The sequence below is a fragment of the Euprymna scolopes genome, chromosome 13 (assembly GCF_053919585.1).
Source record: "Euprymna scolopes isolate OS-2025 chromosome 13, ASM5391958v1, whole genome shotgun sequence".
Lineage (NCBI taxonomy): Eukaryota > Metazoa > Mollusca > Cephalopoda > Sepiida > Sepiolidae > Euprymna > Euprymna scolopes.
The window spans coordinates 114,912,727-114,936,364 of NC_136494.1; the positions used below are offsets into that span (position 1 = coordinate 114,912,727).

A 23,638-nucleotide genomic window follows, 5' to 3' on the forward strand; every position below is an offset into this window, starting at 1 on the left:
GACGAATGCTTTTGCGAATGTTTGGTGGAGGGGGCAGCATAGATTGAAACTCAGACGAGAACTTGCCATAAAAATAACGATAGAGCAACGACAGACTCGTAGCGTTTCTTGTTTTGGAAAGAAGTTGCAGAGGAAAGAAAAGAGCATCGCCTACTAGGTTTCAATAAAGAGAAACTAGCAGTTGATGCATTGGCACATATGTGCTAAGAATATTCTATACATGGGAAAACGGTAGCTTCGTAGATACTGTCAGGTCTGAGTATTTTTCTAGCGCGGTAAAAGGAACCCACCTTCTTGGAATCGACCATGACAATGTCTCTTATGTATTTGTTCCAATTCATGTTTCCTGGTAATGTTAGGTCGAAGAGTTTAAATGATGAACTCTTAGCTAGAGTATTATTATCTATGTCATTCTGTGGCTTGAAAGGTTCTTTGTATTTATTAAAGAAAGGGCTTTATTTTAATGGCAGTTAATGCTACCATACATTTACGCCCATATTCCACTAAAGACTGGAAGTCATTTTTTAAGGTAAATATGTGTACATTTGTTTTTTCCATGTCTGATATAGAACATGGTGTCAGCAACAAATATACCCATTCCAGACACAATAGACAGGTAGGTAACTTATGAATATCTGGAACAATATTGGTCCAAGTCTCGATCCAAGGGGAACATCTGCATTTATGTCATGTTTTGATGTATCGCCGTCGAGGACAACCTCGAGTTTTCTCTGATTATAATAAATATTCGTCCTGTGACATTGTACTATTTAATTTCCATGAGGAGACCTTCATATCACACTTTGTCGAATGCTTTAGATATATCAAGGACTACCACTCTAGCTTCTCCCACCTTGTCCAGTGCATTATATATGTGTTTAGAGATAGTCGTTGTGATATCTACAGTAAAAAAAGAATGAAGCTAATCGTTTACGAGGTGGTGTCCTATCGCATAGTTGATTAAACTCGACGATTTTAGCGAAGATGGGAAGGTGACTAATGAGAGGAAACGCGAACGTGTCAGTTTTTACACAAGAAATTTTGAATACTGATACCACAAAGGCAATTTTCTAGCGTACAGAAAAGCAAGACTCAGTAAGGCATCTTTATAGAGTTTAAAGAGAACAATAACTGCCTCAGTAGATTAGGTATACACGTTGCAATGTGCATTTTTCTCGTTTCGGTATTTCTTCTCTTGGCTGCGGCTATTTCACTTATAATAATGTTTAGCTTCTATGAATTTTTGTCTATTTGTATTTGACTGCATGCTGACACCAGATTTTGTTAATCAATAACAATATTTCAGTGGCTTCGTTTGTAGCGTCGGTGCATGTTTCTCTTTCTCCCTTTATTTCATTTTTCTCTCTTTTCTTATCACCTCTTTTCTCTCTCTCTTTTAATGAAAGAATAATTGTATTGTATTAAAGAGTTTCGCTGTGAACATCGTCGAACACTGACGTATAGCACTTTGAGCCGTGATCGCAGATGGCGACGCACACTTTGGGTCGAATTGAAAATGTTCCTTTTTAATGTTAAAATAAATGGAATTCTATTTTTATAAGAAAAATGTCCCACCACCAGAGATAACACACGCCAAATCAACCTTAGTGATCCATCCTTAATGTAACATCAACGAACTTTCGTATCAATGTGCCTATCGTTTCATCGTGTTTAAAACCTGTGGAGTTTGTTGCCATACCATGACATAACCGTTCCTGTAACGTCCCTACGACAAATCAAGTAATATTTTCCTGCACACAATTGTGGCATATGCATAAACTAATCAAATACTTGTATCTGAGCTTTTATATCTAAAGAGATGTTGTATCTATAAAGTCAGAAACTCTATAGAGCAGAATACAGACCTGGTCGATTTACATAAAATTTGAGCAATAGTTGTAGAAAAAAAAGTCCCAAAGGCGGCTTAGCTAGATATCTGGTAGTTTTATTATAGAAGGTTTCTAGAAATTACATTTCTGGTTTAAAATTAGCATGTGTGAGACTATAGTATTTTAGTATTAGTTACTTTAGGAAATCTGTTGTGCTCATAAATTACTTTTAGCGAATGCTAAATTTTACAAATACATTCATTGCTACAGTCATTACAAGGCATTGCTTATAAATAGAAAAGGACAAGCCATGACCTTCTCAACCTTCTTGTACCTTACAACACCTAATTGAAAATCCAGCTTGTGCTAATGTATCTAAAATTAACTGTTTTAGAATTATACACCGGGCTGGGTCTAAAACTTATGTAAAGGTTTTGGAGTCAGTCTTGGTTATTTTACGTAGGCTCCCTCCTTGCCGGCAAAAGGAATTTATTAAATCATTTAACCTGCTCGGATATATATTTTAATGATTCTCATACTCCCTCCATTTTACTTGTACATGCATTTTATATAATTGTATATATATATATATATATATATATATATATATATATATATATATATATATATATTATTTTACACGAATGTATATTCGTTTTTTTTTTTGTTTTTGTTTTTCTTTTTACTCGTATACCTCCAAGCATTAGAATTTTCGAGATGATTTAATTCGTTTTTGTTTTTTTTTTGTATTTCTGTACTATACTAAAGATTAAGTACTGATGAGCTGGTTGACGAAAGGGGGCCCTAAGGTTTTTCCGTGTATTATTTTTAAAGCGAAATTTCTTTATAATTGTGTTAGTTTGGCGAGTAATTTCTGTGAATATTTTCCCAGAAGGGATCAGAGATAAGAATGCAATCGGGCAATTGTAATGAAATCAATGATAGAAAAATTAACAACATTATAAATATATATATATATATATATATATATATATATATATACATATACATATATATATATATATATATATATATATATATATATATATATATATATATATATATATATATAACAACTTTCTTCGTTTCTTTATTTCACCAAAGACTTCATTATACTCTGGAATTACCTTCGGTTTGTTTTTCATTTTTATTCATATTTATAAACAGTCATCATATAATGTCGTTTCATACTAAATCCAGCAATTTTTTTAACTTTGTTATAATATCCATGAATTTGCGAACATATTTCTTTTCTCTGAAGAAAAGAATTTTACATTCTTTTAAACCCGACGGAATAAGGATTTATTGATCATCTTTGAGGTATTCCGTCGGAAAATAAATTTTACATGTAAATTTTCGTTTACAGTTTTCATTTATGCTTCTTGTATTAAACTCTACTTCCTATTGTCGTATTGAGTTTTTTTTTTATTTGGTTGGGATTAATTTATAAATATTAATATTTATATTAGATTGAAGTTTATATTTGCTTTTGTCTAGTAAGCATTTCTTATCTACTGCATAATTGGTATATATATATATATATATATATATATATATATATATATATATATATATATATATATATATCAATTATACAGTATATGTGTGTGTGGGGGGATACATACATATTATTGAAATATTTTTTTCCAATTTTGTATTCAAATATGAATATTAATTGCACAAAATTCATGTAGATAGCTCAATAGTGCAATACTAGAGCTATACTTTTATATTACTCAGCTTCACTGGGGACAAACTCTCATTTTTATGCTCATCTAAAAAAAAAGGTTTATTTTAATTTTTAGTTGTTTTTTTCTTTCAGTTTGAAATATATTTTTTTTTATTTTACGTTTCATATTTTTTAGCTTCAGTCATTTTTCACGTATATTTTTTAAATTATATTTTTCTTATATTTCACTTTTATTTTTATTTTTTTTTTACAAGGGTGTCGCCACTTATCAAGGCCCAGAGGCCACTCGAGGATAAGGGTTAATAGGTATACATTAGTCATTGTGATTTTAGCATAGTAAACAGTGGGAATTTTCAAACTTGGATTACTTAGGGGGACGATTCAATTAGAACTTGTTCACATTGGACTTTTTCTTTTTTTTTCATAGGTATCAACTCATTATCAAGGCCAAGAAGCCACTCAAGGATAAGGGTTAAAGAGTGTACAGTAGAAATTTATATATCTTTGTCAAAATTCAAAAACTCAATCGATTTTCGTATATTTTATTTTAGTTTCTTTTCCATACATCATGTATTTAATTACTTGTTATAGTCTAAATGTATCGATTCACGGTTTCGTTTCTGCACTTTACATTTATTGAACAATACCAATCAATCGTTTGTTTCGATAGAATCATTATCTTTCTGAACATCTGTGCAGTTTTGTATTAAATTTGCAGGTTTTACTTATTTTCTTTTGTTGCTGAAACTGACAGGTTCTAGAAATAATTGGCTAATCGATATTGTCGCAGACAGTAGAATTAGCTATGATGATTTCAAACCCTGTCATATCCACTATGGTTATTTATGCATTTTAATACTGTTTGCAAATTTATGTTTCCTTTATCTCCATCTAAAACAGCAATCTGTATTCAATTTATCGTATAGAATGAATAGTTTACAAGAGTTTTTTTCCTTTCAATTTGGATTATTGATTGATACAAAAACCCTGTCTATCCTTGGTATCGACAACTAGTAGATGGATACACACGCACACACACACACACACACACACATACACATATATATATATATATATATATATATATATATATATATATATATATATATATATATATATAAGCGTGGACTGCCCAGGTTGTATCAACTTCTCTCTTCGTATAATTTTTTCCATATAATTATCCACAACCACTCAAAAAACTAGTTTCAATAATTGTGCTGAAAAGCAAAATAAGCGTCCATTCACAGCTGAACATTTTGCTAACCGCATTTCACTTTATCTGATGATATGAGCTATTATTGAAAATCCATGGATTAAGGAAATTAACACAACCCCTTCTATATATTGCTTTTGTTAAACAATAGATTCTAAATTCGAATATGTGTTTCCATATGTTATTTTTCAGAATTTAAAATTTAACCACCAAACTTATATATATATATATATATATATATATATATATATATATATATATATATATATATATATATATATATAAATGTAACTGTTGGTTCGTTCTAAAAGAATAAAACCATATTTCTACGTTACCAATTTATTTGATATTTTCAGACAACCCATTTTTAGAGTCGAGGTATGTTTTTATGTTATTAAAATAAATTTACCAATTATGAGTTAAATAGAAACCAACATTAAATAAACAAATATATTCTAGGAAAAAAAAATGTCACTAGATTGGGCATGAAATAACCTGATATAGTGTTGATATGTCATAAAACAAAATGAACCAACAAATTCACCAATCGACACAATATCAACAAATGTATCTTTCTTTTCCTTATTCTGTGCTTATTTCTTGGTACTAAGCTTATCATTAACTAACCCTGACATTTCTTTTACTTTGTTTTGTGTATATATTTTATTTTGTGTAGAATAACCTAAAAGACATTTAGCTACCACATTTGCAGCGAAATGTTAGCATACATAAAATCACTGGTGACAACCCATGATGTTTTTTCTTATGAACACGAAATAACCAACACGCTTTCCATTGGTTTTTCATGATAACAATTTAATATTGATAAATTATAATAAACATTTCCATTACTTTTCTTTTTTTATCAATAAATATACTTGGTTGATAATTAGAGAACACAATGTTTATTGTAATAAAACTTGTGATCTATAACATCCAATTCTAAAAATTAAACTTTCCTTTCTCAATTGAAACAAACAACATACCCCACACTATGTTCCTAAAAATGAGGATTTTACTATTGCGTTTACATAATTTTTTAGCTATGTTTCTCTTACTTTCAGCATGAGATCATTTTCTACACGTGTTTCATGCATACCACACAAACATTTTACCTCTGACATTTTTAATTTTTTTCCAATTTCCTTTCACCATGAACATTATCATTAGTACAGTTTTCATTTAAAATGAAGCTGTACATGGTTACTATTACTTGGAAAGCAGATCTAAAAAAAAAAAAAAATAACTGTTTTCACTTTGAAAATTTACGATTTATAGATCTCGGATTTGGCCCTTCTTCACCTTTTATCTTACATTTGTAAATATTGTATATATAAACTTTTTTCTTATTTCTCCAATGTTATTTCATTCATGCAATTTCATAATCCACCAACATTGTATAAGATTCAATTCCATTTGACACTTGAAAACAACTTTTTATATAGTAAACAGCATTTATTTCTTTTCAGACATATTCTTATTTTATTTTATTTCCAGTACTATGTTTTATTTCATTTTGTGGACACTCATTTACCTCTCTGGGATGCTGCAGGGAACATGTAGAGTGATATATCAAACAAGAAGTGGTACTTTATGACAATAGGTATCTAGGATTTACACATACCAGTGTTGATAGTTTGAAATATTTACAGACTAACATTTTACACAATATAAACACATGTACCTTTTTTTTTTCTTTTCCTTTGCTTATTTCTCGAACCTAAACTTATCATTAACTAACCCGTAACTTTGTTTACTTTGTTTTGCGTATATATTTTATATTGGGTAGAATTAACAAAACTTAATTTCGCTACCATCATTATTTTTTAGTGACATGCACTGTTAACATCAATAAAATCACTGGTGACAATACTTGATACCTGTTTCGTATAAGCACCAAATAACTATCACTATTTCGATTTGCTTTTTCATGATAATATGTTCATCTTGATACATTATAATAAACATTTCCATTCACTGGTCGTTTGCTTAGCTTAGCTTTACATCATTTTTTCACAATGTTTCTCTACTTGCTTTCAGCATGAGAGCAGATCATATTCTAAACGTTTCATGCATATCACACAAACTTATAATATTTGATCAACATTTGACTAACAATTTTTTGCCAATTTCCTTCAACATTCTCATTACAATTAGTACAGTTTACATTTTGTCGTTAAAATGAAGCTGTACATGTTTCCTATTACTTGGAAACCAGATTTGTAAAAATCCCATTTTTTTTTTCACTCTGAGAATTTTCATTATATTTCTTTGACCAACGATTTGTTTTCAATGGACTTGATAAGTGCTAATATAGAGAGAAGAGAAACAGGGTGAGAGAGAGGCAGAAGAGAAAGTTGTTCCATCCTCTTTCCCAAATTTGACTACTGTGCGCGTTTGAACTCTCATCCTCGAGTTGCCTATTAGCCTTGATAAGTGCTAATATAGATAGAAATACCTATTCTGATACCTAATAAAAGAAAGGACACTCTTTGGGGCGGATTTTGATGATAACAAGTCACTAATTAGAAATTATAATAAACATTCAAATAATTTAAGAATTTTAACAAAAATAAAATTACATGGTAATCACCCAATTTCTGCCACAAAATTTTGATTGGCAAAACTCATAAACAGAAAATATATATTTTCTAATTTCATCTTTTTTTTTTTTTTTTTTTTTTTTTTACATAATCTGGTTTGATGTTTTCCTAAATATTCAAATCACTATATTTTGCTGCTTAATATCAAATACAGCAAATGAGTTATTTTTTATGCATCAAACAATTACATTTTCTCATTCATCCAAACTAATCACTGAACATCAATTTCATAGTTTCTTCGCTAAAATATTACTGTGCTTGATGTCATCAAGTGGAGCAGATCATTTTTTTTTTCATTTGTTCACACATTTTTCCAATTTATATATATTTTGTCTAAGATTCTTAGCCTATGTCATTGCATACCAAGCTGTTTATTAAAAGTTAAGGTTCACTGTAAACACATATGTTACACCAAAATAAAAACGCTTCAGATAATGTCTTGATATTCAATTCAGTTTCTCACATGACATCTTATGAAGTTAGTAGAAATGTTACAGACTTTTGAATCTCAAACATTTTCAATACTGAGCACTGATATTTTCTTTTTTGGAATATAAGCACATTCATGATTTTTTTTTTTTACAAACGTCAACAAATTTCACATTGTGTAGCAATGTACTGAAACAATTATAAAAATATTTGTTTTTATTTTGGATGATGCAGGGCATCCGGAGAGAGATGTTTCTAACAAAATGAAAGTATAATTTTTAGCAATAGGTATCTAGGAAAAGGCCACTACATCTATATATATAAAAGGCAAAAATCGGCGTGTATGTATGTATGTATGTATGTATGTATGTATGTATGTTTGTTTGTAACGCTAAAACTTTTGAAAGACGGAACCAGAGTTGACAAATTTGGTATCATATTGCACCTTGATCACCCGGATGACAAATATCGAAATTTCACGTCAAACGGACCAGTAGAAAGGGGTCAACTGATCGTTTTTCTCCTAGGGGGGCCCCCCAAAAAACCTGTCATTTTAACGTTATTCAATACGTGTCACGTGACGTGACGTCAGCTCAAACTTTTGACAGACACAACCAAAGTTGACAAATTATGTATCATATTGAACCTTGATCACCCGCATGACAAATATCGAAATTCCACACCAAACGGACCATTAAAAGGGGGTGAACTGATCATTTCTCTCCTAGGGGGGCCCCCAAAAAAACCTGTCATTTTAATGTTAATATTACATAATCCAAAAACGCTTAGTCATGTCACGTGACGTGACGTCAACATCCAGTAATGGCGAACAAATGTAAACAAACACTTTGTTTTACCGATACTTTTGTAATTTCTCTTCTGCTTTGTTCTAGAGATTATTAAACTCCATGACAATGTCTCCAACGTATTCAACTGGTTAAAAATAGTATTTATACAAGAGTTTTAACGAAAAATATCAGGAAAAAATGTACAGGAATAAAAAAAAATTCAGCTTTCAAAATATTCGTCGATAAAAAAACCGATCTTTATATTTACGCTAGCCATTTTGTATATTACCACGTGACCTGCTATCTCTTAAACTGGAGGGGGGGGGATCCACTTGAATCCAACAAAACCAGTAATTTTTTTTTTCTATTATATATACATCATTTTCTATAAAATTAAGTGTAGACTTTATAATTAAAACAAAAAATGTTATTCATACTAAAAAAAAAAAACGCTTAGTCATGTCACGTGACGTGACGTCAACATCCACTAATGGCGAACAATTGTACCTATTTACTATGCCTCCCCACGGGACAGAGTTAGACACCAGGGTCGTTTTTTAACGTGGAGAAAAGGTACAAAAATAAAAATTGTCTCAGTCGTGGAGGATTTCTCCTCCACCGAAAGAGAACAAGAAATAGAAGTGCAGCATCTGAAGAACAGATACTACACTTTGATCTTGACCAAAAGGCCAAGAATGCGAACAATTGTAAATAACAACTTTTTTCACAAAACCAACACCGTCTTTCTTTTTTTTTCTCTCTCTTTCTCTCTCTCACCCACTTACTCTTCCCTCTCTCTCACCCTCTTTCTCTTGACGTCACACCACTGTTAAACTGTGGGGGGGGAACACATTCCCAGGCATTATCTCCTATAGATGCACATTTTATTAGAAATTCAGCTTTCAAAATATTAGACGATAATAAAAATATAAAACCAACACCCTCTTTCTCTTTTCTCTCTCTCTCACCAACTTACTCTTCTCTCTCTCTCACCCTCTTTCTCTTGACCTCCTACTACTGTTAAACTGTGTGTGTGTGTGTGGGGGGGAAGAGGCAGCTTGAAAACCAACAAAAACAGTGCACAGTTTCCCAAGCATTTGGGGTGGGAAGGGGGGGAAGAAGCCGAGCGCACAGTTTCGTGTGAGAGAGAGAGAACAATTCTCAACCTATATACTCAACAAATTTTTTATCTACAGATTTGAAAGTTTGTATATAGGGTATTCAGACATATGGAAATATATCTAGCATAATCTATCTATTATATCTATAAAAGTGAAAATGTGTGTGTGTGTGAGGTAGCCAGAGAGAGAGAGAGAGAGAGACAACAATTCTCAACCTATATATTCAATACATTTTTTATCTACAGATTTGAAAATTTGTATATAGGGTATTCAGACATATGGAAATATATCTAGCATAATCTATCTATTATATCTATAAAAGTGAAAATGTGTGTGTGTGTGTGTGTGTGTGTGTGTGTGCGTAAGAGAGAGAGAGAACAATTCTCAACCTATATACTCAACGTATTTTTATCTACGGATTTTAAACTTTGTATATAGGGTATTCAGACATATAGAAATATATCTAGCATAATCTATACATTATATCTATAAAAGTGAGAATGTGAGTGTGTGAGAGAGAGAGAACAATTCTCAACCTATATATTCAACAAATTTTTTACCTACAGATTTGAAAATTTGTATATTGGGTATTCAGACATATGGAAATATATCTAGCATAATCGATCTATTATATCTATAAAAGTCAGAATGTTTGCGTGTGGTTGTGTGTGTAAGGTTGCGAGAGAGAGAGAGAGAACAATTCTCAACCTATCTATTCAATAAATTTGTTATCTACAGATTTGACCATTTGTATATAGGGTATTCAGACATATGGAAATATATCCAGCATAATCTATCTATTATATCCATAAAAGTGAGAATGTGTGCGTGAGAGAGAGAGAGAGAGAGAGAGAGTAAGTACAATTCTCACCCTATATATTCAACAAATTTTTTATCTACCGATTAGAAAATTTGTATATAGGGTATTCAGACATATGGAAATATATCTAGCATAATCTATCTATTATATCTAGAAAAGTGAGAATGTGTGTGAAAGAGAGAGAGAGAAGAGAGAGAGAGAACAATTCTCAACCTATATATTCAACTAATTTTTATGTACAGATCTGAAAATTTGTATACAGGGTATTCAGACATATGGAAATATATCTAGCATAATCTATTATATCTATAAAAGGTAGAATGTGTGTGTGTGTGTGTGAGTGAGTGAGTGAGTGAGTGAGTGAGAGAGAGAGAGAGAACAATTCTCAACCTATATACTCAACAAATTTTGTATCTACAGATTTGATAATTTGTATATAGGGTATTCAGACATAAGGAAATATATCTAGCATAATCTATCTATTATATCTATAAAAGTGAGAATGTGTGTGAAAGAGAGAGAGAGAGAACAATTCTCAACCTATATATTCAACAAATTCTATCTTTACAGATTTGAAAATTTGTATATAGGGTATTCAGACATTTGGAAATATATCTAGCATAATCTATTATATCTATAAAAGTGAGAATGTGTGTGTGAGAGAGAGAGAAAGAACAATTCTCAACCTATATACTCAACAAATTTTTTATCTACAGATTTAAAAATTTGTATATAGGGTATTCAGACATATAGAAATATATCTAGCATAACCTATCTATTATATCTATAAAATGACCATGTGTGTGTGTGTGAGAGAGAGAGAGAGTCAGAGAGAGAGAGAGAACAATTTTCAGCTTGTGTGTGTGTGAGAAAGAGAGAGAGAGAAAGAGAGGAAGGAAAATTCTCACCCTATATATTCAACAAATTTTTTATCTACATATTAGAAAATTTGGATATAGGGTATTCAGACGTATGGAAATATATCTAGCATAATCTATCTATTATATCTATAAAAGTGAGAATGTGTGTGTGAGAGAGAGAGAAAGAGAGAGAGAGAGAGAACAATTCTCAACCTATATATTCAACTAATTTTTTATCTACAGATTTGAAAATGTGTATATTGGGTATTCAGACATATGTAAATATATCTGGCATAATCTATGTATTATATCTATAAAAGTGTGAATGTGAGTGATGGAAAGAGCAAAAAATTCTCAACCTATATAACCTATAAAAGTGAGAATATGTGTGAGAGAGAGAGAGAGAGAACAATTCTCAACCTATATATTCCACACATTTTTGGGCACAGATTTGGAAATTTGTATATAGGGTAGGCAGACATATAGAAATATATCTAGCATAATCTATCTATTATATCTATAAAAGTGAGAACTTGTGTGTGTGTGTGTGTGTGAGAGAGAGAGAGAACAATTCTTAACCTACATACTCAACAAATTTTTTACCTACAGTTTAGAAAATTTGTATATAGGGTATTCAGACATATGGAAATATATCTAGCATAATCTATCTATTATAACTACAAAAGTTAGAATGTGTGTGTGAGAGAGAGAGAGAACAATTCTAAACCTATATATTCAACAAATTTTTTATCTACAGATTTGAAACTTTGTATATAGGGTATTCAGACATATGGAAATATATCTAGCATAATCTATCTATTTTATCTATAAAAGTGAGAATGCGTGTGTGTGAGATAGCGAGAGAGAGAGAGAGAAAAAGAGAGAGATAAAAATTCTCAACCTATACATTCAACAAATTTTTTATCCACAGATTTGAACATTTGTATATAGGGTGTTCAGACATATAGAAATATATCTAGCATAATCTATCTATTATATGTATAAAAGTGAGAATGTGTGTGTGTGTGAGAGAGAGGACAATTGTCAACCTATGTATACAACAAATTTTTTATCTACAGATTTCAAAATTTGTATATTGGGCATTCAGACATATTTTAATATATCTGGCATAATCTGTCTATTATATCTATAAAAGTGAGAATGTGTGTGATAGAGAGAGAGAGAACAATTCTCAACCTATATACTCAACAAATTTTTTATCTACAGATTTGAAAATTTGTATATAGGGTATTCAGACATATGGAAATATATCTAGCATAATCTATTATATCTATAAAAGTGAGAATGTGTGTGTGTGTGTGAGAGAGAGAGAGAGAGAGAGAACAATTCTCAACCCATATACTCAACAAATTCTTTATCTACAGATTTTAAAATTTGTATATAGAGTATTCATACAAATAGAAATATATCTAGGATAATCTTTCTATTATATCTATAAAAGTGAGAATGTGTGTGTGTGAGCGAGAGAGAGAGAGAGAGAGAGAGAGAACAGTTCTCAACCTATACATTCAACAAATTTTTATATATAGGGTATTCAGAAATATCGAAATATATCTAGCATAATCTATTATATCTTTAAAAGTTAGAATGTGTGTGTGTGAGAGATAGAGAGAACAATTCTCAACCTATGCACTCTACAAATTTTTTATCTACAAATTAGAAAATTTGTATATAGGGTATTCACACATATGGAAATATATCTAGCATAATCTATCTATTATATCTATAAAAGTTAGAATGTGTGTGTGAGGTAGCCAGAGAGAGAGAGAGAGAGAGTAAGAACAATTTTCAACCTATATATTCAACAAATATTTGATCTACAGATTAGAAAATTTGTATATAGGGTATTCAGACATATGGAAATATATCTAGCATAATCTATCTATTATATCTCTAAAATTGAGAATGTGTGTGTGAGAGAGAGAGAGAGAACAATTTTCAACCTATATACTCAACAAATTTTTTTATCTACAGATTTGAAAATTTGTATATAGGGTATTCAGACATATGGAAATATATCTAGAGTAATCTATCTATTATATCTATAAAAGTGAGAATGCGTGTGTGTGTGTGAGAGAGAGCGACACAGAACAATTCTCAACCTATATATTCAACAAATTTTTTATGTACAGATCTGAAATATCACATTTGTATAGAAGTAGAAATCTTGATACCTACTCTGATACCTAATAAAAGAAAGGACACTCTTTAGGGCGGATTTTGATTATAACAAGTCACTAATTAGAAATTATAATAAACATTCTAATAATTTAAGAATTTTACCAAAATAAAATTGCATGGTAATCACCCAATTTCTGCCACAAAATTTTGATTGGCAGAACTCATAAACATAAAATATATATTTTCTAATTTCATCTTTTTTTTTTCTTTTTACATAATCTGGTTTGATGTTTTCCCAAATATTCAAATCACTATATTTTGCTGCTTAATATCAAATACAGCAACTGAGTTATTTTTATGCATCAAACAATTACATTTTCTCATTCATCCAAACTAATCACTGAACATCAATTTCATATTTTCTTCACTAAAATATTACTGTGCTTGATGTCATCAAGTGGAGCGGATCATTTTTTTTTCATTTGTTCACACATTTTTCCAATTTATATATATTTTAAAGATTCTTAGCCTATGTCATTGCATACCAATCTGTTTATTAAAAGTTAAGGTTCACTGTAAACACATATGTTACACCAAAATAAAAACGCTTCAGATAATGTCTTGATATTCAATTCAGTTTCTCACATGACATCTTATGAAGTTAGTAGAAATGTTACAGACTTTTGAATCTCAAACACTTTCAATACTGTGCACTGATATTTTCTTTTTTGCAATATAAGCACATTCATGATTTTTTTTACAAACGTTAAAAACTTTCACATTGTGTAGCAATATACTGAAACAATTATAAAAATATTTGTTTTTATTTTGAATGATGCAGGGCATCTGAAGAGAGATTTTTCTAACAAAATGAAAGTATAATTTTTAGCAATAGGTATCTAGGAAAAGGCCACTACATATGTTATAAGTTCCAAATTTCCACAACCTGGCAAATACTGGTACATGCTAGCAAATTTAGATTTGCAATTACAAAATATGATTCTAATTTTTTCCTTTGCTCTTTATTCTAACACTACACTAAGTTTACTGTGTTATTTCGCTACAGTTGATATTGTGTAGAACAATAAGAAAATCATAGTGAACAATGCATTCAACAAAATTTCACACACATTTCTAGATACCTATATCTAATAAGTTCAAAAGAAAGGACACACTTAGGGAGGTATTTTGGTGGTCAAGTCACTAAAAAGAGATTAGCTGGTTTCCCGGCATAGCCCAGGATATAATAAAGATTGACTGAAATACATGTTCTAGCTGGTTTCTAGGCGTTGCCAGGGATGTAATATAGACACATTATGTTGTATATTACCTGTTCTCTTCTCCCTAAGGTAAAACAATTTCATATACATGCTGTAAATTACCTATGCTAGGGATAAAACATGAACAATATCAGTCCTAGGGTAGATAAAACAAATAATACATAGAGATGAAAGATTCCTCTCCCCTAAGAATCAAACATATGTTCAATATCTGCTTTTGTTTTTTCATTGTTTATACGGTCCCGAGCAACGCCGGGTAGCCCTGCTAGTCTATATATATAAAAGGCAAAAATCGGTGTGTATGTATGTATGTATGTATGTTTGTTTGTAACGCTAAAACTTTTGAAAGACGGAACCAGAGTTGACAAATTTGGTATCATATTGCACCTTGATCACCCGGTTGACAAATATCGAAATTTCACGTCAAACGGACCAGTAGAAAGGGGTCAACTGATCGTTTTTCTCCTAGGGGGGCCCCCCAAAAAACCTGTCATTTTAACGTTATTCAATACGTGTCACGTGACGTGACGTCAGCTCAAACTTTTGACAGACACAACCAAAGTTGACAAATTATGTATCATATTGAACCTTGATCACCCGCATGACAAATATCGAAATTCCACACCAAACGGACCATTAAAAGGGGGTGAACTGATCATTTCTCTCCTAGGGGGGCCCCAAAAAAAACCTGTCATTTTAATGTTAATATTACATAATCCAAAAACGCTTAGTCATGTCACGTGACGTGACGTCAACATCCAGTAATGGCGAACAAATGTAAACAAACACTTTGTTTTACCGATACTTTTGTAATTTCTCTTCTGCTTTGTTCTAGAGATTATTAAACTCCATGACAATGTCTCCAACGTATTTAACTGGTTAAAAATAGTATTTATACAAGAGTTTTAACGAAAAATATCAGGAAAAAATGTACAGGAATAAAAAAAAATTCAGCTTTCAAAATATTCGTCGATAAAAAAACCGATCTTTATATTTACGCTAGCCATTTTGTATATTACCACGTGACCTGCTATCTCTTAAACTGGAGGGGGGGGATCCACTTGAATCCAACAAAACCAGTAATTTTTTTTTTCTATTATATATACATCATTTTCTATAAAATTAAGTGTAGACTTTATAATTAAAACAAAAAATGTTATTCATACTAAAAAAAAAAAACGCTTAGTCATGTCACGTGACGTGACGTCAACATCCACTAATGGCGAACAATTGTACCTATTTACTATGCCTCCCCACGGGACAGAGTTAGACACCAGGGTCGTTTTTTAACGTGGAGAAAAGGTACAAAAATAAAAATTGTCTCAGTCGTGGAGGATTTCTCCTCCACCGAAAGAGAACAAGAAATAGAAGTGCAGCATCTGAAGAACAGATACTACACTTTGATCTTGACCAAAAGGCCAAGAATGCGAACAATTGTAAATAACAACTTTTTTCACAAAACCAACACCGTCTTTCTTTTTTTCTCTCTCTCTTTCTCTCTCTCACCCACTTACTCTTCCCTCTCTCTCACCCTCTTTCTCTTGACGTCACACCACTGTTAAACTGTGGGGGGGGGAACACATTCCCAGGCATTATCTCCTATAGATGCACATTTTATTAGAAATTCAGCTTTCAAAATATTAGACGATAATAAAAATATAAAACCACGTTTTTTAACGTGGAGAAAAGGTACAAAAATAAAAATTGTCTCAGTCGTGGAGGATTTCTCCTCCACCGAAAGAGAACAAGAAATAGAAGTGCAGCATCTGAAGAACAGATACTACACTTTGATCTTGACCAAAAGGCCAAGAATGCGAACAATTGTAAATAACAACTTTTTTCACAAAACCAACATCGTCTTTCTTTTTTTTTCTCTCTCTTTCTCTCTCTCACCCACTTACTCTTCCCTCTCTCTCACCCTCTTTCTCTTGACGTCACACCACTGTTAAACTGTGGGGGGGGGAACACATTCCCAGGCATTATCTCCTATAGATGCACATTTTATTAGAAATTCAGCTTTCAAAATATTAGACGATAATAAAAATATAAAACCAACACCCTCTTTCTCTTTTCTCTCTCTCTCACCAACTTACTCTTCTCTCTCTCTCACCCTCTTTCTCTTGACCTCCTACTACTGTTAAACTGTGTGTGTGTGGGGGGGGGGAAGAGGCAGCTTGAAAACCAACAAAAACAGTGCACAGTTTCCCAAGCATTTGGGGTGGGAAGGGGGGGGAAGAAGCCGAGCGCACAGTTTCGTGTGAGAGAGAGAGAACAATTCTCAACCTATATACTCAACAAATTTTTTATCTACAGATTTGAAAGTTTGTATATAGGGTATTCAGACATATGGAAATATATCTAGCATAATCTATCTATTATATCTATAAAAGTGAAAATGTGTGTGTGTGTGTGTGTGTGTGTGTGTGTGTGTGTGTGTGTGTGTGTGTGTGTGTGTGTGTGTGTGCGTAAGAGAGAGAGAGAACAATTCTCAACCTATATACTCAACGTATTTTTATCTACGGATTTTAAACTTTGTATATAGGGTATTCAGACATATAGAAATATATCTAGCATAATCTATACATTATATCTATAAAAGTGAGAATGTGAGTGTGTGAGAGAGAGAGAACAATTCTCAACCTATATATTCAACAAATTTTTTACCTACAGATTTGAAAATTTGTATATTGGGTATTCAGACATATGGAAATATATCTAGCATAATCGATCTATTATATCTATAAAAGTCAGAATGTTTGCGTGTGGTTGTGTGTGTAAGGTTGCGAGAGAGAGAGAGAACAATTCTCAACCTATCTATTCAATAAATTTGTTATCTACAGATTTGACCATTTGTATATAGGGTATTCAGACATATGGAAATATATCCAGCATAATCTATCTATTATATCCATAAAAGTGAGAATGTGTGCGTGAGAGAGAGAGAGAGAGAGTAAGTACAATTCTCACCCTATATATTCAACAAATTTTTTATCTACCGATTAGAAATTTTGTATATAGGGTATTCAGACATATGGAAATATATCTAGCATAATCTATCTATTATATCTAGAAAAGTGAGAATGTGTGTGAAAGAGAGAGAGAGAAGAGAGAGAGAGAGAACAATTCTCAACCTATATATTCAACTAATTTTTATGTACAGATCTGAAAATTTGTATACAGGGTATTCAGACATATGGAAATATATCTAGCATAATCTATTATATCTATAAAAGGTAGAATGTGTGTGTGTGTGTGTGAGTGAGTGAGTGAGTGAGTGAGTGAGAGAGAGAGAGAGAGAGAGAACAATTCTCAACCTATATACTCAACAAATTTTGTATCTACAGATTTGAAAATTTGTATATAGGGTATTCAGACATTTGGAAATATATCTAGCATAATCTATTATATCTATAAAAGTGAGAATGTGTGTGTGAGAGAGAGAGAAAGAACAATTCTCAACCTATATACTCAACAAATTTTTTATCTACAGATTTAAAAATTTGTATATAGGGTATTCAGACATATAGAAATATATCTAGCATAACCTATCTATTATATCTATAAAATGACCATGTGTGTGTGTGTGAGAGAGAGAGAGAGAGTCAGAGAGAGAGAGAGAACAATTTTCAGCTTGTGTGTGTGTGAGAAAGAGAGAGAGAGAAAGAGAGGAAGGAAAATTCTCACCCTATATATTCAACAAATTTTTTATCTACATATTAGAAAATTTGGATATAGGGTATTCAGACGTATGGAAATATATCTAGCATAATCTATCTATTATATCTATAAAAGTGAGAATGTGTGTGTGAGAGAGAGAGAAAGAGAGAGAGAGAGAACAATTCTCAACCTATATATTCAACTAATTTTTTATCTACAGATTTGAAAATGTGTATATTGGGTATTCAGACATATGTAAATATATCTGGCATAATCTATGTATTATATCTATAAAAGTGTGAATGTGAGTGATGGAAAGAGCAAAAAATTCTCAACCTATATAACCTATAAAAGTGAGAATATGTGTGAGAGAGAGAGAGAGAGAACAATTCTCAACCTATATATTCCACACATGTTTGGGCACAGATTTGGAAATTTGTATATAGGGTAGGCAGACATATAGAAATATATCTAGCATAATCTATCTATTATATCTATAAAAGTGAGAACTTGTGTGTGTGTGTGTGTGTGAGAGAGAGAGAGAACAATTCTTAACCTACATACTCAACAAATTTTTTACCTACAGTTTAGAAAATTTGTATATAGGGTATTCAGACATATGGAAATATATCTAGCATAATCTATCTATTATAACTACAAAAGTTAGAATGTGTGTGTGAGAGAGAGAGAGAACAATTCTAAACCTATATATTCAACAAATTTTTTATCTACAGATTTGAAACTTTGTATATAGGGTATTCAGACATATGGAAATATATCTAGCATAATCTATCTATTTTATCTATAAAAGTGAGAATGCGTGTGTGTGAGATAGCGAGAGAGAGAGAGAGAAAAAGAGAGAGATAAAAATTCTCAACCTATACATTCAACAAATTTTTTATCCACAGATTTGAACATTTGTATATAGGGTGTTCAGACATATAGAAATATATCTAGCATAATCTATCTATTATATGTATAAAAGTGAGAATGTGTGTGTGTGTGAGAGAGAGGACAATTGTCAACCTATGTATACAACAAATTTTTTATCTACAGATTTCAAAATTTGTATATTGGGCATTCAGACATATTTTAATATATCTGGCATAATCTGTCTATTATATCTATAAAAGTGAGAATGTGTGTGATAGAGAGAGAGAGAACAATTCTCAACCTATATACTCAACAAATTTTTTATCTACAGATTTGAAAATTTGTATATAGGGTATTCAGACATATGGAAATATATCTAGCATAATCTATTATATCTATAAAAGTGAGAATGTGTGTGTGTGTGTGAGAGAGAGAGAGAGAGAGAGAGAACAATTCTCAACCCATATACTCAACAAATTCTTTATCTACAGATTTTAAAATGTGTATATAGAGTATTCATACAAATAGAAATATATCTAGGATAATCTTTCTATTATATCTATAAAAGTGAGAATGTGTGTGTGTGTGAGCGAGAGAGAGAGAGAGAGAGAGAGAACAGTTCTCAACCTATACATTCAACAAATTTTTATATATAGGGTATTCAGAAATATCGAAATATATCTAGCATAATCTATTATATCTTTAAAAGTTAGAATGTGTGTGTGTGAGAGATAGAGAGAACAATTCTCAACCTATGCACTCTACAAATTTTTTATCTACAAATTAGAAAATTTGTATATAGGGTATTCACACATATGGAAATATATCTAGCATAATCTATCTATTATATCTATAAAAGTTAGAATGTGTGTGTGAGGTAGCCAGAGAGAGAGAGAGAGAGAGTAAGAACAATTTTCAATCTATATATTCAACAAATATTTGATCTACAGATTAGAAAATTTGTATATAGGGTATTCAGACATATGGAAATATATCTAGCATAATCTATCTATTATATCTCTAAAATTGAGAATGTGTGTGTGAGAGAGAGAGAACAATTTTCAACCTATATACTCAACAATTTTTTTTATCTACAGATTTGAAAATTTGTATATAGGGTATTCAGACATATGGAAATATATCTAGAGTAATCTATCTATTATATCTATAAAAGTGAGAATGCGTGTGTGTGTGAGAGAGAGCGACACAGAACAATTCTCAACCTATATATTCAACAAATTTTTTATGTACAGATCTGAAATATCACATTTGTATAGAAGTAGAAATCTTGATACCTACTCTGATACCTAATAAAAGAAAGGACACTCTTTAGGGCGGATTTTGATTATAACAAGTCACTAATTAGAAATTATAATAAACATTCTAATAATTTAAGAATTTTACCAAAATAAAATTGCATGGTAATCACCCAATTTCTGCCACAAAATTTTGATTGGCAGAACTCATAAACATAAAATATATATTTTCTAATTTCATCGTTTTTTTTTCTTTTTACATAATCTGGTTTGATGTTTTCCCAAATATTCAAATCACTATATTTTGCTGCTTAATATCAAATACAGCAACTGAGTTATTTTTATGCATCAAACAATTACATTTTCTCATTCATCCAAACTAATCACTGAACATCAATTTCATTTTTTCTTCACTAAAATATTACTGTGCTTGATGTCATCAAGTGGAGCGGATCATTTTTTTTTCATTTGTTCACACATTTTTCCAATTTATATATATTTTAAAGATTCTTAGCCTATGTCATTGCATACCAATCTGTTTATTAAAAGTTAAGGTTCACTGTAAACACATATGTTACACCAAAATAAAAACGCTTCAGATAATGTCTTGATATTCAATTCAGTTTCTCACATGACATCTTATGAAGTTAGTAGAAATGTTACAGACTTTTGAATCTCAAACACTTTCAATACTGTGCACTGATATTTTCTTTTTTGCAATATAAGCACATTCATGATTTTTTTTACAAACGTTAAAAACTTTCACATTGTGTAGCAATATACTGAAACAATTATAAAAATATTTGTTTTTATTTTGAATGATGCAGGGCATCTGAAGAGAGATTTTTCTAACAAAATGAAAGTATAATTTTTAGCAATAGGTATCTAGGAAAAGGCCACTACATATGTTATAAGTTCCAAATTTCCACAACCTGGCAAATACTGGTACATGCTAGCAAATTTAGATTTGCAATTACAAAATATGATTCTAATTTTTTCCTTTGCTCTTTATTCTAACACTACACTAAGTTTACTGTGTTATTTCGCTACAGTTGATATTGTGTAGAACAATAAGAAAATCATAGTGAACAATGCATTCAACAAACTTTCACACACATTTCTAGATACCTATATCTAATAAGTTCAAAAGAAAGGACACACTTAGGGAGGTATTTTGGTGGTCAAGTCACTAAAAAGAGATTAGCTGGTTTCCCGGCATAGCCCAGGATATAATAAAGATTGACTGAAATACATGTTCTAGCTGGTTTCTAGGCGTTGCCAGGGATGTAATATAGACACATTATGTTGTATATTACCTGTTCTCTTCTCCCTAAGGTAAAACAATTTCATATACATGCTGTAAATTACCTATGCTAGGGATAAAACATGAACAATATCAGTCCTAGGGTAGATAAAACAAATAATACATAGAGATGAAAGATTCCTCTCCCCTAAGAATCAAACATATGTTCAATATCTGCTTTTGTTTTTTCATTGTTTATACGGTCCCGAGCAACGCCGGGTAGCCCTGCTAGTATGTTATAAATTCCAAATTTCCACAACCTGGCAAATACTGGTACACGCTAGCAAATTTAGATTTGCAATTACAGAATATGATTCTAATTTTTTCCTTTGCTCTTTATTCTAACACTACACTAAGTTTACTGTTTTATTTCGCTACAGTTGATATTGTGTAGAACAATAAGAAAATCATAGTGAACAATGCATTCAACAAAATTTCATACACATTTCTAGATACCTATATCTAATAAGTTCAAAAGAAAGGACACACTTAGGGAGGTATTTTGGTGGTCAAGTCACTAAATAGAGATTAGCTGGTTTCCCGGCATAGCCCAGGATGTAATAAAGATTGACTGAAATACATGTTCTAGCTGGTTTCTAGGCGTTGCCAGGGATGTAATATAGACACATTATGTTGTATATTACCTGTTCTCTTCTCCCTAAGGTAAAACAATTTCATATACATGCTGTAAATTACCTACGCTAGGGATAAAACATGAACAATACCAGTCCTAGGGTAGATAAAACAAATAATACATAGAGATGAAAGATTCCTCTCCCCTAAGAATAAAACATATATTCAATATCTGCTTTTGTTTTTTCATTGTTTATACGGTCCCGAGCAACGCCGGGTAGCCCTGCTAGTCTATATATATAAATCCCAAACGTCTGTGTGTATGTTTGTATGTTTGTATGTAACGCTAAAACTTTTGAAAGACGGAACCACACTTGACAAATTTGGTATCATATTGAAGCTCCATGACCCGGATGACAAATATCGAAATTTCACGTCAAACGGCCCACTAGAAGTGGGTGAACTGATCAGTTTTCTGCCAGGGGGGGGGGGGCAAAACACCTGTCATTTAAACGTTAATATTACATATTTCTGGAATGATCCAATGATATTTATACGTAAAAAAACGCTTAGTCATGTCACGTGACGTGACGTCAACATCCAGTAATGGCCACTTCTGTAAATAACAACTTTTCTTAACGATAGTTTTGCAAGAATAACTCTCCTTCTTTATATATAATATTATACTTCATGTCAATGTTTCCAACGTGATTAACTGGTTAAAAATAGTATTTATACGAGAGTTTTAACGAAAAATGTCAAGAAAAGATGTAAAGGAATAAAAAAATTTCAGCTTAAAAATATTCATCGATAAAAAAACGATCGTTATATTTATGCTAGAAAATAAATAGCCATTTTCTTTATTACCACGTGACCTCCTACCTCTTAAACTGGAAGGGGGGAGAGGCCGCTTCAAAACCAACAAAAACAGTAATTTTCCATCGCTCTTTCTCTTCTCTCTCTCCATCCCTCTTCCTCTTCTCTCTCTCGCCCTCTTTCTCTTCTCTCTCTCTCTCACCCTCTTTCTCTTCTCTCTCACCCTCTTTCTCTTCTCTCTCTCACCCTCTTTCTCTTCTCTCTCTCACCCTCTTTCTCTTCTCTCTCTCACCCTCTTTCTCTTCTCTCTCTCTCACCCTCTTTCTCTTCTCTCTCTCTCACCCTCTTTCTCTTCTCTTCTCTCTTACACCCTCTTTCTCTTCTC

The 23,638-nt window shown here is 31.5% G+C and overlaps 3 pseudogenes; all 3 read right to left on the reverse strand.

Moving 5' to 3' along the window:
* Positions 1–9,120: 9,120 nt before the first annotated feature.
* Positions 9,121–9,254, reverse strand: LOC145292545 (U2 spliceosomal RNA; annotated as a pseudogene).
* A 6,818-nt stretch (positions 9,255–16,072) lies between these two features.
* Positions 16,073–16,206, reverse strand: LOC145292546 (U2 spliceosomal RNA; annotated as a pseudogene).
* A 253-nt stretch (positions 16,207–16,459) lies between these two features.
* Positions 16,460–16,593, reverse strand: LOC145292551 (U2 spliceosomal RNA; annotated as a pseudogene).
* Between the last annotated feature and the right edge of the window lie 7,045 nt (positions 16,594–23,638).